At 44.1% G+C, this 17,583-nt stretch overlaps 1 protein-coding gene across 2 annotated transcripts in view; it reads left to right on the top strand.

Annotated features, from left to right (window-relative positions):
- The window catches only part of LOC108921308 (nectin-3-like protein), a 47,388-nt gene that overhangs the window by 595 nt on the left and 29,210 nt on the right, over positions 1–17,583 (top strand). The gene's annotated exons all lie outside the window — the stretch shown is intronic.

Raw genomic sequence — 17,583 nt, 5'->3', positions numbered from 1 at the left:
ACCAGTTTCTGGCTCCTTAGTTTAACTGCGGGGACAACACGTGTGTGTGAGGGGGGGAGAGAGCGAGCGAGCGAGAGAGAGAGAGAGATCTTCAGCAGATGGTTCAATAAGTCGTAAAGGCGAATTGATTTTTAAAATAAGTCGGTATTAGAGTTGGGCAGTCTACCTTCGGTCACTCAGTGAGTGCTGTGTTGGGTACACCGAGCAAGCCAAGGGGAGTACTGTACAGTAAGTACACTACAGTACACGTTGACAGGGCGTAACGAGATTTTTCTTCTCCCTAGTGTTTCCCAGGAATCTCTGCCTACACAAATACGAAACTATCTGTCCATGTTTCGTTATTTTCGGCTGCCCGTTTGGCCCATCACGTGTCCCCGAAGTAATTCTGTATAATTAGCTTTTAATTATCTGCGCCGGTCCCCCATGCAACTGGCTGCTGACTTTCTGATGTGGGCCATTAAAATAACTTAATTGTTTTTGCTACTCAAATCAAAATGAGTCACTTCTTCTGGCAGTGGCTGTCCTAGCAGATGTTCTGAGACCCTGTAATTTTTTTTCAGCCACTGACTGCTGACATTTGGCGGTATAACGAAAAGAAAACATAAATGAAGCCTTTCTTCGCTATCTCCAGTTCGGAAGTTTGTTTTGCTTCACGGAGCTTGAGGGATTTGTGTAACTCTGTACTGTGACCATTAACTGGCCTCTACCCTGCTGACTCTGACGAGGAACCTCCTCGCTATTTTAATAACTTTTTCAAGATGTCGTGTACCACGACTTCTCCCGCCACAAGCTCAGAAGCTGTCCATGATTATAACCCGGTAAGATCGTGTATCAGTCAGATATTCCGTATGCGGTTTTGCCGCCACTATTCCAAAGTAATGGGAAAGAATGGAAATAAAAACCAGGGGGGAAAAAATTATAATGTATTGAAGTGACTGGAGATTCAGCGCGCGAGGAGGAGGAGGAAGCGGCGCTGAGTGCGCGCGAGCCGCGGCACCTGTCGCGAGCGCTCCCGCGGTGCTGTCGGCTCGTGCTCGGCGTTCGAGCAGTTGTTGTGGAGAGCGACGCGCAGCTGTTTGCCAAAGAAGCGAGGAGGAGCGCTGAAGATAATGAGCTACGGTTTTTTTTTTTTTTTTTTTTTTTTTTTTTTTTTTTTTTTTTTTGTGTGTAAACTAAAGTAAGCCATTTGCATTTCGGAAATACAGGGCTGCTCGTGTCTGTGAATGGAATGAGTTAACTATAGATCATCTCAGATGTATCTCCCTGTCACTGGAGTTCCATCGTCGAAAACGCTCCTCCTTTTGTCCTTGTGGTCTGTGACCTACCTCACTTTACCACATTTCACCGGGGTGAAGGGAAAAAACAGCTGGTAGTGTAATGGTTAGAGCTGATGCCTTTTGGACCAAAAGGTCACAGGTTTGAATGACCTCTCCAGCTGTAGTACCCTTGAGCAATGTACTTGCCCTATGTGGCTCCAGTAAAATCATGCAGCTGTATAAATATGTAAACTGTAGGTAGCTTAATATTGTCATTTCCTTTGAAGAAAAGCATCAGCTAAATAAATGTAAAATATCATGTCCCGCCTCTGTCCAAGGTGGTTCATGTGCTGCTTGTAGTAGGCCTGGGTGACCTCATATAACCCATTGATGATTAATATCAGAAAAGTATGAGCTCAAATGTTACTTTAAATGGTACTAAGAGTTAAGCCCAGACCCTGTTCTGTTGCAGGGGGTGGGTGACTTCACACTCTGAAAGTAATTTAATTTATTTTTATCTGGAGAAACATAAAAGGCTCGCATTCTAAATCTTGTGCTGCAAAAGTGCAGCACTTAAGGTTTTTTTTTTTTTTTTGTTCTGTTTGTATGGGGCAACTTGACTGAGCTTCCCTCTCCTTTTTTTTTTTATTTATTTATTTATTTTTTTAAAAAAAATGCTGGGATTGTCTTCTACATCTTGAAGACCATGCAGTTCCCTCAGAATAGAATGTCCCGAAACAGGAGTGTTACATCTTTTCAGGTACTTTTTGGGACCTGAAAAATACTGACCATTGTAATCAATGGATTAATACGCAAATGCTAGGGGACAAATGAGGCTGCTTAAACATGGAGATAAGCCCCCATGCCAGACTCTTACATTCAGCCCTGCACAGCCACCATTATGGTGGACTCCCATGTGTGTTCCTCTCAGGACTGTTGTAGATTCAGCTAATTCAAGGTTTTTTTCCCCTTCCAAATTACTTCCTTTTGCTCTAATTTTCAGAAATGTACAAGTTCTTTGACCTGTCTTTGAGCAATGCATTTCATACTTATGTTTACAATTAGAGTATTGGCATGGGACAAAAGGGGGATAATGATCGCCGGCATTGCACTCGAACGGTGCGTGTCACAGAATGGTGAGACACTTGATTAATGCTCTTTCTCTTTAAGATATTGTCACACATGACATCGTAAGTTGATGTGCGTTGTCCTATTTTATAATGTGCTCTGAAGGTTGATATATCAAGAACTGTGTTGGACAGTCATGGGTGAACACCAGCCACTGACAGTGGCAGATGGGCCTCTGTTTATGCTGTGACCAACTGTCATTGCCTGGTTTTTGTTTTAACAGTCTCCCCATACATACCCTGCTGCCATTTGACCTTTTTTTGTGAGGGGATTGTGTGGCCCCCTCCCTCAGGTAGTCCAGGCATGGTCATTAAGCAGTTGTGATGAGTGATGGCGGCAACAGGGATTGCACAGAGCGCAAAGAGCAAATGGAAGAACAGTTAAAATGCCACCTTCTGAGCCATGGATTTCCCCAGGCATTCCTTTCCAGTTCATCTGTGTGTTGACCACTAGGAGTGGTGTGATATTGGTTTTGTGGCTGATATTTAACTTTAGAGTGGGGAGAGAAAGACAATGGAGGTCCAGTGGTCTGCTGCAAACTGAGAACACCATAGTGTTTCTGGGACACTGAAATGCCAAGCTTTGGCCCATAGTACTTTTCCTACTTCTTCCTGGATTTCTCATTGCACTATTAAATCCCACTCACAATCCTGCCTTTTCAGACTGTTCTGTCTGCTTCTCCTTTTCATGTCTCATCTTCCCTATTATTCTGAACCACCTGTTTTGGCCTTATTTTTCCTTTTCCATGTCTTTGTGTACTTGCTTGCAATTCCACTTATGCTCTCTTTGTCTTACCTCCTGTTCTTAGCCCTTCTGGATTACCTTTCTAACCAATCAGTAAAAGCACTGTTGGGTAACAAGGGAACTGAAACATTAATAAAGCCCATTGTTTTGTTTATTTTGTCTTCTACTTTTTAAAGTACAATATATTAATTCTGCAACACTTATGGTATCCCACTCAAGGTTTATGAGGAGTTCTCTATGTAGCCACAGTACCTGAAGTGTATTGCCAATCCAAGTGTACACACATGGCATACTAAGGAATGGGACATCTTATTTTTTGCAGGAAACATTAACCCAGCCACAAGTCCCATCAGTGATTTGGAATGGCATAGTGAAAGTTACATTTGCTCGTAGCCTGTGTTTTGGAAAGTTGGGTTAAGGTTGTGGTCCTGTGGAAGAGCCCCTGATTGTCACATAAGCAAACGTGGCTGGAGATTAAGGTACCCAATGGATAGCATGGGGCAGCACTCTTTTGTAGTAAAGTCACACCTCCACATGCTGCTCCTGTCATCCTGAATTTGAATGACTGCCCCCAGCTGCCTGAGTAACTAACCACCCAGGTGGTTTCCTCACAAGCAACCTGACTTTGCTTTTGAACTTCAGAGGACTAGGGCTATATGTCCGATGTGGTGGATGTGGAAGTCGGCTGCTATTTGAAATGCTCCGGTCTTTAGCGTAACTGGCAAAATGCAGCTTGTTTGTGTGTGAATGCCTGTGTGGCTCCAGGCTGAACCTCATTTTGACAGTGGGCCATCACATTATTGTCCATTTCCTTTTTAGCAAGTGAAACTAAAATCTTCATCCTCATGCTCTTTGCTAATCTGGGATGTAGACCAGGTCAGGGGAAGATTCCACAACAAGTGGAAACATAGAATTTTTTTTTTTTTGGGTGGGTGGGTGGGTGGGTATAGATCAGCATTGTGGAAACGTGTGCCTGTGTAATGACTGTTCTGTCTGCTTCTGGACTTGGTGACCTCCAAAGGCTGGTTCTCCATTAATCCTATTAGCTTTTCTTTCATTTGTTTGTGAGCTGATATCTCAATCCGTAGACTGGTGAGCCAACATGCCCAGTGTGTGTCATACAAATTGGAGCATTGTCTAATTCTTGTACACATGAGTCTTCTAAGGCATTGATCAAGCCCTTTGTTTTACTAAATTTATTTCCCTCTTTTTTTTTAAAAAAAAAAATAATTTGATCACATTATCCACACCACTTCCTTAATGCATGCTGTGAAGTGATAAGGTTAAGTTTGTTTGAAGTTGTCTGCTGGAAGATGCCCTGGCATTTTTGCCTGACAGACATTTTGCTCTTCTTATACAGCTAAGAAGGGGTTTAGCAGAATTTGTGGGTCTGTTTGTCCTATTGGGGTAGCATTGCCTATTGGGTCCCAGTTTAATTTTTTTATGAAATTACTTTTTTCTTCACAGTTGTAAAAAAAAAAATTTATTTTTTTGGGTCTTAGGGGAGAAGGGAATTGGCCTTTCCCCCTTGATCCATCCTGCAAGTTTGAATGCATTGGTAGACAGAGCTGCTGGTCTTCAGACTGGCTATGTACCCTTCCTGTGCTCTGAGTGGCAAGTTTTGGGTGCTAAAATTTTTTTGTTCTTTCCTTCTGTTAAGGAGCCCTAGGCACCTTGCCCTTGGAGCCTGTGTTCTGTTTGGCCAAAAAGTGTTTATAGATTTAAAACTAATTTTGTAAGACTAGGGGTTTGGCTAACACAGCTTGTTTAATGAAGGACAGACAGCTGGTGAGGTGTCAGCAAGTGGAACTCCTAGTAGCAGAACTTGTGTGTTGCTTGAACTCCCAGAATTTGTTTGCAACATTTCAATTGTGTGGCTGAGAATTGCAACCAAAGTGTTTTTAAAAGCATTGTTACATTTTGGCATTACTGGTAGAAGGTTTGGGACTCCCCCCCACTCTGGGGGTGTGATGATGTTGCTGATGAAGTCTGAGTGGTGTCTGTACATACTGTGAAGATGTGGGACATGTTGAGGTCAGTGTGTAGTAAGATGCCCCAAGCCCAGACAGTCTTTTGTTCCACCAGACCCCCTATGCAGAGAGGATTAAAGCCAAACAATAATGGATAGTGAATATTGCTGAGGGGGTGGGGTGTGATAGTGGGGACATGTGGGATGCTTGGCATGTGATTGGCAGCTGCTTCATCTCTTCAGTCTCCTGACGTTAATCTATGGTGAGGCGAATGGCTCAATCCCTTGGTCAGGCTAATATGAGGCCGCTCTTTTGTAGGATATGCATCAGTAAATGGGCTTTGCTGCTGGTCCTGGGATGTGGGGGTGGCAGTTGACGTATGGAAGAAGGAGCTGCAGCAGTGGGTGTAGGAGGGATTTTGTTTAAGCTTTCTGTCTGTCAAGACAGGAAGGACAGTGTGCCCCCTTCCACATTCAGTTAGATATATTGGGTTTGTTAGAGGAAGGACTTCATGAGGGTTGAGCCTGGGGACAACCACTGTGGACAGATTGTCAAAGATCTGAAGCAAATCCCCTAAATCTCTGTCTGAAGAATGACTGCATGTCTGTGGCTGATATTTCTTCCCTTTCCTCAAAACTTATTGTCCTATGGTGTTGATGAGGTTTGACCTGAGTTGAATGCCTTGTTTTTTCTCGTTTCCTCTTCTCTCAGCAGTTGGGCCATTATGGAAGAGGAATTACTAATGTTTTCTTCCAAATGGTTTTTTTTCCTTCTCTCCTCCTCCTCCCCCCCTCCTTCCCTCTGGTCAGACCTTTGTTTCTTAATATTTGCATTGTGATATCTGTGCATGGAAGAAGAGTGGGTAGATCTGGAGATTTGTGGGGAAAAGGGCTGTGATGAAATCACAGGACTTGCAGACTTTTCCATTTCCTGTTTGGACTTCGACTGTACAGGGACCAGTCACTTTTGAAGGCAGTGGGTAGGTGAGGCAGGGTCTGTAGCATCATGGACTCTTAGTACAGAAGAATAATGCTTGGTCTGGCTTCAGTTTGTGGGGGGAACTGCCCTTGAGTGGCCACTGGATGGAGGATGTCTGTGACTGCTTTAGGGAGAGGACAGGATGTGAAGGAAACCCCTAATCTGGTAGGTCAGTGCTGTGGAAACAGTGATACACTGCTTGCTGAGTCACTGTGATAGCCATACACAGACTATAATCACACACCTATGCTACAGTTTAACATTAAAAGGGAGGAAGGGAAAATCCCATGACTGGGGAACATTTTGATTCTGCATCCTGATGAGGGGGTGGTGAGCGATTTGCCTGATTGCTTGCGTGTGTTATACACATCCAGTTGAGCTGGTGATAGCTTTGTCCTGGAGATAAAAATGTGCTTCTTGGACATGCTGCTCAGAAAAAGCAATTGGCTTAATCTGGCCCTCCCAGCTACTGATCATTTCTCTGTGTGTTTTGTTTTGCTGCTAAGCTGTATTTGCATTGGTTTCACTCATTTTCTCCATATCGGTTATCCCCTTTGGATTGGTGTTGATGTAGAGTGCTTGTCAGACAGGCAACCTCCAAACTACATTTTTGCCTGTCGCAGCCTTCCTGGGAGCCTACTGTCTGTGCCCCACTTCATTTCCCCCTCTGTCTGCTTGTGGGAGCCTTGCATGAAGCCTCCTGGTCCCTGTGGTGTCAGCGCTCTGCAGTGTGCCGCAGAGCTGGTCTGATGGGGACAGCTCCGTGTGCTGTGATGTCAGCGAGGGCGGACTAGCAAATGCCCTTCAGGCAAGAATTGAGCGCACTCCCCTTGCGTGCATTTTTGGCAACATAGCTTCATCTTAGTTTATAGGGGCAGCCCTACACACATGCATGCACCCGAAGAGCAGGCCAGGGCTGAGCATGTTTCACAAAACTGCAGAGTAGCCACCTAAACATCTTTCTCTACATTCCTTCCCTTCCTGATGTCATGCCTGCCAACACCTTCAGTGTCCCCCATAGCCTCAGTGGAGCAGTGCAGTGTGATCTATTATTTATGACTTACTCAGACAGGCCAGTGTTATGATTCTGGAAGGCACCATGGTGTATTCTACCACCCATGCCACAGTGAAGTGTCAGTATGAACCTGAAAGGCACCTTGGCATGCTCTACCACTTCCACCAGCAGTGTGCCATTCATCTCTGAACCAGTGTCTCTGCAGTTTTTAATGCAGTGACTTTCTGTTGGTGTGGCTCCCCCACACCCCACTCACTGCCCAAAGCTTTGATTCCAGCTCATTAAGGTAATTCGCTTACGCTCGTCTTTCCAGGCAGGGTTTCTGTCAATGGGAGCATGTTCATTAGGCAAGAACAGAGAGGAAGATCAGCCTGAAAGGCTAAACCCTTTTTTAATAAACACTTTTACATTTTCCCATTAGTAAGTAAAAGGCTTGTAGAATGACCTTTCAGAAGGTTGCTCACATAGGCAGATGGTGTCCCTTTCCCCTTGTCTGCCTGCAAGCACCAGGGGACATACAGGGGGTTCTGCATTCCTCTCCTAAGATTAGTAATGAACCAGAATGCTGGTAATAAATGTCCAAACACAGAAGTTTAAACGGTAATATGTGGTAGTTGGGAGGGGGGTTAAGGAGGCATGTGTAGTGTAAAATATCAAGCTAGCTTGTTCACTCTACAGAAACCCTATCCACTGTGAGGATGGACTTACTTTTTAGATTAATCAAACTGATGATTTGAGGTCATCTGTAGCCTTGTGACCCTGCTTATATTGACAGTGATTTACAGTTGGATGGCTTGCTGTAGTTGAATTTCCTTTTTATAAGACTCTTATGGATTATTTACCTGTATGTTTTCCAAAAATACTGAATGTTGTAAGGATGCCACATGACCTGCAGTTTTTGTAACGGTTTTTTGTTTATATGTTGGGCGAGGTGAGCAGCGATCTTAGTGCATTGGGGCAGGGCACAAAGGGTGTTTGTTGGCCAATTAAACAAACCCCTCCCTCTAAACTTGAGCCTTTATGCTTGTTTGTTGTGTTGGAACTTTTTAATGAGGTCCTTTTGGACATTGCGTACGGGACCCTCCATTCCTTGGTCAGTTTGGCACAGTGGGATTGCAAAGGTTAGAAAGCAGAGGAGTCCATGTGAGGGATGTTTTAACATTGCCATGTTATGGTGGCATGTGGACTGCAGGTTAGGCACTTTCTTCTAGCTATTTGTTACTAACTAAGGTTACATTTGCACTTATCCCCAGTTAAGTAATCCTGATTTCATCCTGTAAACAAGGTAATGAAATTACTTCATTATTTCTTAGGGGAAAAATTTGTTCGTAGCAGCATCGTCCCAAATTCAATCCACAATCATCCTAACTCATCCCTAATGTCAAAGTTTTTTGTAATTTGTTCCTGGAAAATTTAAATTCTCAGTATTTAAAAAGTATTTAAATTTTCTACTTTACAGATTTCTTTAGTTGCTGTAATTATATAAGATTTATAGTTACTATTTCTTTTCCTCACTCCTGCAGATCTCAGAACCCTTCAGAGCGCACATTCTCAGTCTATAGGGTAATGGCAAGCTATTTGTGGAAATTCTTTTCGAGTGATTTGTACATTTAAAATTTTCATAAAGTAAACTTGCTGTGATAGTGTTCGGACTGATTTGAGTCAGATGATGACCGAGAACATTATCGGTTCCCCCAATACAGTGCATCTCCATCACTCATGCTGCCTCTTGACATAATTTTTAAATGCATTTTATTGCACCAGACCATGTCATGGTCTTGAACAATATGCAGAAAACTGTATAACAATCTGGACTGATTAAATATGTGGTATTAATAATCTTTGACTTGATGCATTTAAAAATGCAGTTCGACATGGAATAAGAGGGAAGTGTACTCATTTCTTATGCTCATATCCAAAGTAAGTTGATATTGATTTTTATTTCAGGATGAAGACTAACATTATACTAGCTAAATACTAACCAAGTTTGGCATTCCTTCACAGGTCAGTATCTGTAAAATATCTGGTTCCCACCCTGTAGCCTCAGAAAACCTTCCACTGTCTGTGTGTGTGGGGTGTGTACCTGAGCTGTTCTCTGATGGGCTATTAGAATGCATTATTGAGGTGTGACCTACTTTCAGAGTCTCCCTAAAAAGCTAAACCTTTCTCCCTACCATTTTTCCAATGGGAATGTCCTTTCATTCTCCCTTTCTAGCCCACCTTGATCATCCCTGCGGCCTGTAGCTTTCCATGACTGCTGTGTTCTCTAATGCTCCTTTCTCCAGAATGTGTCTCATGCCTCCTCTCCCACCTCCTCTCCCTGTCATTTATTTCTCTGCCCATCTAAGTCCCTGACTGACTTCTCCAGCCCTCCTCAATTCTCTCTGTCTCTGGCTGTCTTATTCATTTGTCATTGTCTTCCTCTTCAGCAAGCTACCCATTTATTTCCCACTTGTTAACTTTGATCGTATTCTCAAAGGAGGTGTTGAGCAGCTGAAATGTGGAGGAACCCTTTTCTGAAGTATTACCTCGTCTCAGCCCAGACTGGGAGATGGCATCTTTCATATCACCCACTTTGGAGTGGCAGGTAGTGAGCGACTCCCCTCCCCATCCAAAGCACTTTGTTAGGAGGGCTGCTCAGTGTAAGAAGGACTGACTTCAAGGTTACTGGTGACAAGTCCAATTTTTTTACTCTTCAAAGCTCAACAAATGCATGTATATGGGGACATCCTGGCCACAGTATCAACATATTTTTGTGGTGGTCTTTCCCACGTATGCTGTGTGTGTCATCCTTGGTCATTGAGACAGTTTGTTTTGATATTCAGCTCAGATGGAACAAAGCTGTCCTGAACTGATGGTGTACTGAGGAATGCTGGCATTTCTGTACTTGCCCCCAGGCCCAATGGGTGTTAAAATCAACACAGGGAGAACAAAGCTGATCGGTCAGCTCAGAAAGAAGGCATGTTGGTGTGTGTTTGAGCCATTAGGGAGGTGGAGGGAGTTCTAGTGACTGTTGTTTTTAAGATTAGTACTACACACACATCCTCTGGGCATTGCCATCATTGGGCTCAGTCATTCATAGCTTTCCTTGTTTGTTTAAATTTCAAGAGATTCAGGTCCCTAGAGATTGGTGTGGTCCCTTTTAAGAAAATGAGCAATGTGCTTGGGGGGGGGGCTGTAAATGAGGAAAAAGCAATTGATACTCAGATGAAATTGCAGAATAGATTGACTTGTTCTAAGGATCTCTGCATGTCAGTAGCATATTGAGTCTGGAGTTGGTTGACTTTTTTTGGTCTAAATGTTAACATGCAGGGACTGCATGTCCATTTTCTTCTCTAGGGTGCTGGTGATACCCTTGCAAGGGCTGGAATCAGTGTTGCAGGGAATGTTTGACCTGGAAATGGCTCTGGGTGAGCTGTCTTCCCATGCCCTGACACACATCTGTGTATACACACAAACCAAGACACTTAAAACCACTTTATAGATCTATGTGCACGGAGTACCAGTACTTGGCTAACCACTTGTGTACCTATGCAAACTCTCACACATGGATAGGCTTCCAGAAGACCCTGGTCAGATATATGGCAGGTTAATTGTGTGTGCAGATGAGCAGGATCAGTATTAGCTGTTTGTTTGGAAGTGGTTTTTTTTTTTTCTTCTTCTTTCAGTGAAGTCAGTGTCCTTCAGTCTATTACCGATAGTGACAATTGTGATTTGTTAGCAAAACTTTTTAAAATATAGGACAAACGACACATGAATATTTGTCCTTGAATGACCTTTCTTTAACCTTTGAAGAAATTACTAAAGTGAGTCCCAGAATTTCCCCCACCACTTTCCACTCAGTGTTAGGTCCACTAGGCACAGCTCAGCAGTCTTGTCCCTGTTAGACATGCCAGCAATTTGGGGATGGTGACAAACCCACTAGCACGAATGGTTTCCACTGACTTCATCTTCAGTAACCGCAGACCCAGCCCAGCAGTGCTAATGTGTTCGCCTCCCCAGACTAATATTTGTGCTTGCAGCCCCTAAGCTATTTCTTAAAAGCACTGTTCTTCTGCCCCCCTTCCCCCAACTTTGTTTTCTGAACGCGTCTCTTTGTACAGTTAATTACATTACTGGCTTTGTCCTCTCAGTGCCTGTGTGCCTCCTGCTCGCCCTCTTGCTGTCCTCTCTGGGTGCTGTCTTCCTAGCTGCCGGCCCCAAGCATCTCCTCAAATGTGGTCCCCTGGCTGGCCTTGCGTTGTCTGGGCTCTTTGATGCTGTTCCGGCGTGGACTTGGGAATGCCGTCTGAATAGGCTGGAGTACGCAGGGACTGAGTGGGAGTGTGACTCCAAGGCTTCTTGTTGCTGCCAGCTTTCCTGTAACTGTTTCTAATCTGAATGCTTTATTCAAAGTACAAACTTGTGTAGCGTGTGATTGGACCTGACTGGCCATGTGTTTTACCTTATGCTGGTGGAGAGTATGTATAGCGTGACCTGAATGTATATACCTGGACCTTTGAGTTTGAGAAGCTGTTTGTACACTAGGTGTTGTACAACTACATTTGCATTTATTCATTTAGCAACCCCCCCCCCTCCCCCCAAGACAGCTTATGTGAGATTTGTGTTATAAGCTGCTTTATTTATATTGCACATTTTGTAATGCACCTAGATGCATAATCAGTAATGTAACCTGAGGTCATATGGTGTTTCAGGTCTTTCAACATCAGATACCTTTGTCCACATGACTCAGCCTGCATCCAAGTAGACCTTGATCAAGAGTTCTACAGCAGGAAGAGGATCTAATCCAGGGTCTTTCCTAACCACTGCACCACCTGCTGCCCCTACTACTATCTATAGTTAATAAAATTAGAATGCAATTATTAAATAGTGTGACCAGTAAAGAGTGACAGATTGGCAAGATGGAGTGTTTCTATACATGAGGGCCTCAGCGACAATGCTCAGCCTCAGATTTAAACACACTGTGGATGTGCTTACTATCTCATGTTCTTTGACCCATTAGATTAGTGCCATCGTATGTGTCAACTTGCTTTTTGGTGGAAAATGTGGATGATGGCATGCAGAAGCACAGTTGGGCAGTGCCAGAGCAACTTCTGGACACTGGCCTGAAAAAGCTAAGTAGCAGTAGCATTTGGCAGCTTATGCCTCCTTTCCTGTTGTATTCTGCAAATTGCCCCCACCTTCTATCTCAGCAGCCATGTTCAGCAGTTAATGGGATCCTTTTTTAAATGCTTTGCTACCGAATCACTGTAATTACCTCGTCTCGTTTGGCGGCAGGCGGCTCTGCCCGTGGAGAATGTTAAAGAGGTTCTGCCACTGCCCACTAGCCGAGCTCGTTTTGCTCCACACAGCAAGCATCTTGTCACCCTCACGGGGGTGAGGGTGACAGATTTAAATGTCTTGTTGTTCCTGAAGGTGGTTTGTTTGTTTCTTCAATCTGAAACACTCAGCACCACCTATTTTGAGAATGCTGTGTGTTTGGCTGTGATGGGGACAGCAGCGGTTTGGTTACTGTGGCAAGCTCCTCTGCTTCTGTTCCCTTTCAAATCATGAATTATAGTCACTCTTAAGTAATAGCCTTCCAAACAAAGGGGTGTCAAGGTGCAGGGTGCAAGATGGTGAATGACGAGGGGCTCGGAGCCAGATCAGTCTTTAAAAATGGAAATAAGAACAATGTGGGGTGGAACTGGTGGACTTCAGCATGGTTTGTGTAATTCCCCTTCCCACACACAATGGATGTTTGGTCAAGGCCATGCTTCTTGTTGATGCAGCCCATGCTGTGCCTGCCATTGAGTCATTAAATTTTATTCTCATTTTACCTTTCTTGTTCACCCCTGCTCGCTTCAGCTGCTTTGCTATCCCAGTGTGCCTCTTGTCTTCCTTTACTCCTTTCTTCATAGATAAATTTATCATTACTGGGGGAAGCTGAAGTGGAAAGAATTTCTCAGAACCTGCTAAAGCTTTCTTGATCTGCGTGTGTGTGCCTGCGTGCATATATTCAGGGAACTGAAAAGGGTATTGAGAAGCTGTCTTGGAAGCAAACTAGTATGATGTAGAATTGAACATCCACACCCAGTCTAGCTGGCTTGGTTCCTTTATGGTTCCCAGAGGTCTCGTCAGTCCTGCAGGGGATGTGTACCTACCACAGTGTTGCTGAAACTTTACTCCTCCATCCCCCTCTTCCTGTGACCCAGTGTTTTTTCCATCCCTGGCATATTATACATTGCCTCCCAAGTTGTCTGTGCTATGTTGCACATCATTCACAGCTCCAGCAGGACAGGTTTCCCTGCCCTCATGTTTTTTTTGGTCTGACTTTGGACTGCTGTCTGCTGTTGTCTAGGAGCTGGCATGCAGCACAGCTACAGTGGTTTATGTTGTGAACTGGGTCAAGCGACTGTACGCCCAAGGGAGAGGGAAAAAGTGCGGGCAAGGAAATGAATTATGAAGAATGGTGCTCTGACAGGCAAGGCTTGGACTTTCCCACAAGAACACAGCATTGTTCCTCACACATGCCTAGCAGAAGCCATGCATACTGACACTGCTGCAAACTGTTTCTAAAAGAGATGGTATGCATGGCAGAGGGGAAGGGGACACTGCCTTTGGTTGTTGCTGCTTCCAGTGAATGGTGTATTTGTTTTTTCTCAGGTTGGCCTGTGCTGGCTTATGCCATTTTGACAGGGAAGGTTTCCTGAGGCCCCTCCAATTCCAGTGCCTCTTTCTGCTCTCTTCTCCTTGTGGAGATGAGGGCTCTGCCACTCTTGGTTGGTTAAAGTTGTCAAAGTCCTGAATAGAAGATACCACAAGTGTATAATGTGTCTCGCAGAGGTCTGAAAACAGAGGGTGGGGAGCAGGGTTTTTTTTTTTTAATTAATTTTTCCTCCTTCCTTTAATGGCTTCCCTCTATCTCTGAAGGACAGGGCAGCAGTCCATTTATTTCTGCTAATTATCAGTGCGTGTGTCTGTGTGTGGAGTGTAAGGTGGCAAAGGGTCAAAATCCAGAGCCACAGCTATGTATCTGGTCTCGTTAAGATAAGAGAGCTGGGAGGGAGCAGCACTGAGGAGACAGTGATTTGTGTTATGCTGGAATGTTCTTGGAGGTGAATTGCCCATAGTGGTCTGCTGAGACCTAGGGAAGTGGTGGAGGCATGTGGGAAAGCTCAACTTGCCATCAGGGCCTCTGCCTCACTGGACCCAGAGCTCATGGATAGGGAGTGTCACTGGCCTCAGAGATTGGCAGCAGGAAGAAGGCCCAGTTACTGATTTGTGTGAAAGAGGCAGAAGTGTGTGTTTGGTGGGAGTAATGCAGTTTTTTTAAATATATAAAGTAATGGCTTTCAAATTATGTAGCTGATAGATTTGTGGGTAAGGGGTAGCAAGTAGGATGGAATGAAACTTCCTGAGACTTATGTTACCAGCTGTATGGGTCCATTAAGATGACTTTGTGAATTTCTGCAATTTTGATTTGGATGCTGCTCCTTGTGTCATTGATGCTCCATCTATTGTTTATACATAGAGGGGGCATAGCATTTCAGCCATGAGCGATCTCTTAAAAGGTATTTAATATTTCACATTAGCTTTTTAAGAACCTGACCTGAAGATGGTTTTGATGATGGTAAGTGCTGCTGTACCCTAGCAGTGGCACTGAATGTGGGCCAACTTGGAGTATTCAGCTAGAATTGGTGAGGGTACAAAATGCTTTTCTCTCTGTGTCTTTTGGATGAAAGTATCTGACAGCCATAGAAATGATGTAATGTTCCAGAGTGAAGACCGCGGGGTATCGGGTGTCAAAGAAGACTAGCAATTATTGCAGTGCTTGTGGTAGGTGGCCCACCCCCTTGCCTCAGGAGGCTGTCAGTACATTAATCCTGGGCATTCTGCCTCCCTATGGTGGGACCCAGACTGGAATGGCACAAGCTATCCCTCTCAGATGTGATCCAGCCATTGCAAGCAAAGCACTGACTTGAGGTCCTCTTGTCCTACTGGTGGGTGGCCTGCACTAAAAATGTAGTTGGGAGGAGGCACGTGATTATCAGCTCCATCTGGAGCCGATCCTGTAAGTAGGGCTAACGTTACAAGATTGGGGTAGCTACCTGCATTGTTACACAATGTTGCTGGTACAAATTCCTAAATTGGCCTTTCTCTTGTGCCATTGAACCAGGTGCTGAATCTAAATTGCTGGAAGAAATAACATAGACTAAATCAGCTGGGTGATGGAGAAATGGGGAGTAGTGAGTCTCCCACTGAAGATAACACCATGGCCTCCTGGAAAGCCCTCACATCCCACCTCCCTCAAAGGACAGATGCTGTGGCCCCCTGTTGAGTCTAGGGCTCCATGCCCTGGACTTTTTTAAACATGGTGCGGTCTGGTTTATTTTAGACTTTAACTGCATTCCACCAGTAAGACCACAGGCAGCTAGTTGCATGTAGGGGTGAGGTCCTGGGTGGGGGGTCATAGGTCATGGACAGCTTGACTGTTGGCCCCTGATGTCATGGAACCTGAGGTAAAGGAAGCTACTTTTAATATGGAGTGTCAATTTTAGCCTTGATCCTCTCCAATAATGATGCACATGTAGACACATGCATAGTTCAACCCTTATCTGTAGATGTTACAATCGCAACTCCCTGTTTCACGTAATCTGAATTTATGACTCTGTGCTTGTTTTTATTAATCTTGGGCTGGTCTTCCTCACTAGGAAGATCTGGTGTTGAGAGGATTTGGGGGGTATCTGGTTGGCCTCACCTCCTGCTTTCACCCCCCCCAAATCTCTGGCTGGCTTTTAGTTAACTCTCATGAAGGTGTACCTGAATGGGTACACAGAGCCTGCTGTGCCAGAGAAATAACTGAAATCTTGTAGTGACGAGACTATTTCTGTGAACCCCCCAACCCCCTTTCCATGTGTCACACAGCATCCATGCCTTTTGATTTGTTTGTGTTGTGGCTGTGTATCTTTATTTTCAGCTTCACAGGAATAAAGTGGATAGGAATAGAGCACAGTCCTGCTGAACACTGAAACGGGCCATATTTGTGTGTTCTGGGCGTTTCACGTTGGGAATTGTGGTGGGGGGGTTGCTGGCACAGTGAGTGGTCTTGGAATGTTTGGAACCAGTTGCCAAGCAATGTGGAGGGTTTTGATTTACGATAACAGTAGTTCTAGGCTGCAGCTTGATGCAATTAGTGATGGTGCGACATTGTGGGGGTGTCAAAAGAAATGCAATTCAGATGAAAAGTGTATCACATTGTACCCTTATTTGTCAGTGACAGTTTGTCTTGTTCTGTTCAGTATGTCCTTTTACTGAGAGTCCACAGATGCATTTCCTCCCCTGTTGCCTGGCCTTGTTTCTCCAGAAGATGCAGGAAACTTGTGTGTAGCGAATGGCCTTTGGCACATCAAACACACTGAAGTGTTTCCCCACAAGTATGTTACTTACCCTGTGACAGTATTGTACTGTATTGATAGTCAGTTTGTAGTGATTAGAATGTGCATTAACTTTAATGTTTACTGCACTCTGGGAAGGAAGCCTGTCCTCCGTTCATCTGCTACCTTTTTCTTGGCTGCTGTTTTACTATTTGTTTTACTTGGCTGGTTGACATTTGGTTTTGGGCCATGCAGAAGATGAAGCAATGGGATCAAGGGATGGTCATTCTCCACCCCTGCAGAAGGGAACAATAAAGTTCAAGTGTCATCAGTGAGCAAGCCCGTTCAATGTGACACACTTGCACTCTTTTCTGGCAATAGTTAATGTGTTATAGCTCAACCTTCTTAACCAGCTTCTGCTGAGGTGGCATATTCTTTCGTGTAAACGTGAGATCATTGGTGAGGTTCTTGTAGGTCTCCTTTTAGCAATGCACTAGTATGCTGCAGTTAAAATGACCGCATAATGCAATGAGGTGTGCTTTAAGTGCTTTTTGCTAGTTTTGCAGAAAGTTTTAAAGCTTGTGCATTAGTTTACAATTCAATATTCAAATGTGTGATTTTTTTTTGTTTTTTTTTGAGGGCCATATACTCTACCTTGATAAGTAGGTAATTACTGTGCAGAAGTTAAAACATGGTTTCATTGAAACCTGCATCTTCTTAAATTTAGCTTCCTGGGAAAAGCTAGGGAATTGGGTTGAGTGAATAAGGCAAGCATGGGGTGAAAAACGGTATGGTCCTCAGACTGAATGAATGGTATTTGACTGTTAGTCAGCTCCCTTCTATCCTGGAAGGGCTTTTTGGGAATTGTAGTCAAGTCAAAGTGGCTTTGTTATTTCAACCATGTAGAGCTGGTACAGTATACAGTGAAATGAAACAGTCCTCCAGGGCATTGGTGTTACATAAAACATAAAGCTGCCTACACGGGACTACATAAAGTGCACGTGCACAAAATTACTACACAGTAAACATGGTTTAAAAAAAAATAAAATACATTCCTAGGAATGGCAACTTTAATTGCAGATGAATAATGTAAACATGTTTCCTGCTTTAATCCTACTGGAAAAACCCTGCTTTAG

This window comes from Scleropages formosus, chromosome 4 (genome assembly GCF_900964775.1).
Source record: "Scleropages formosus chromosome 4, fSclFor1.1, whole genome shotgun sequence".
Taxonomy (NCBI): domain Eukaryota; kingdom Metazoa; phylum Chordata; class Actinopteri; order Osteoglossiformes; family Osteoglossidae; genus Scleropages; species Scleropages formosus.
This window is presented reverse-complemented; position numbering and strand designations above follow the sequence as displayed.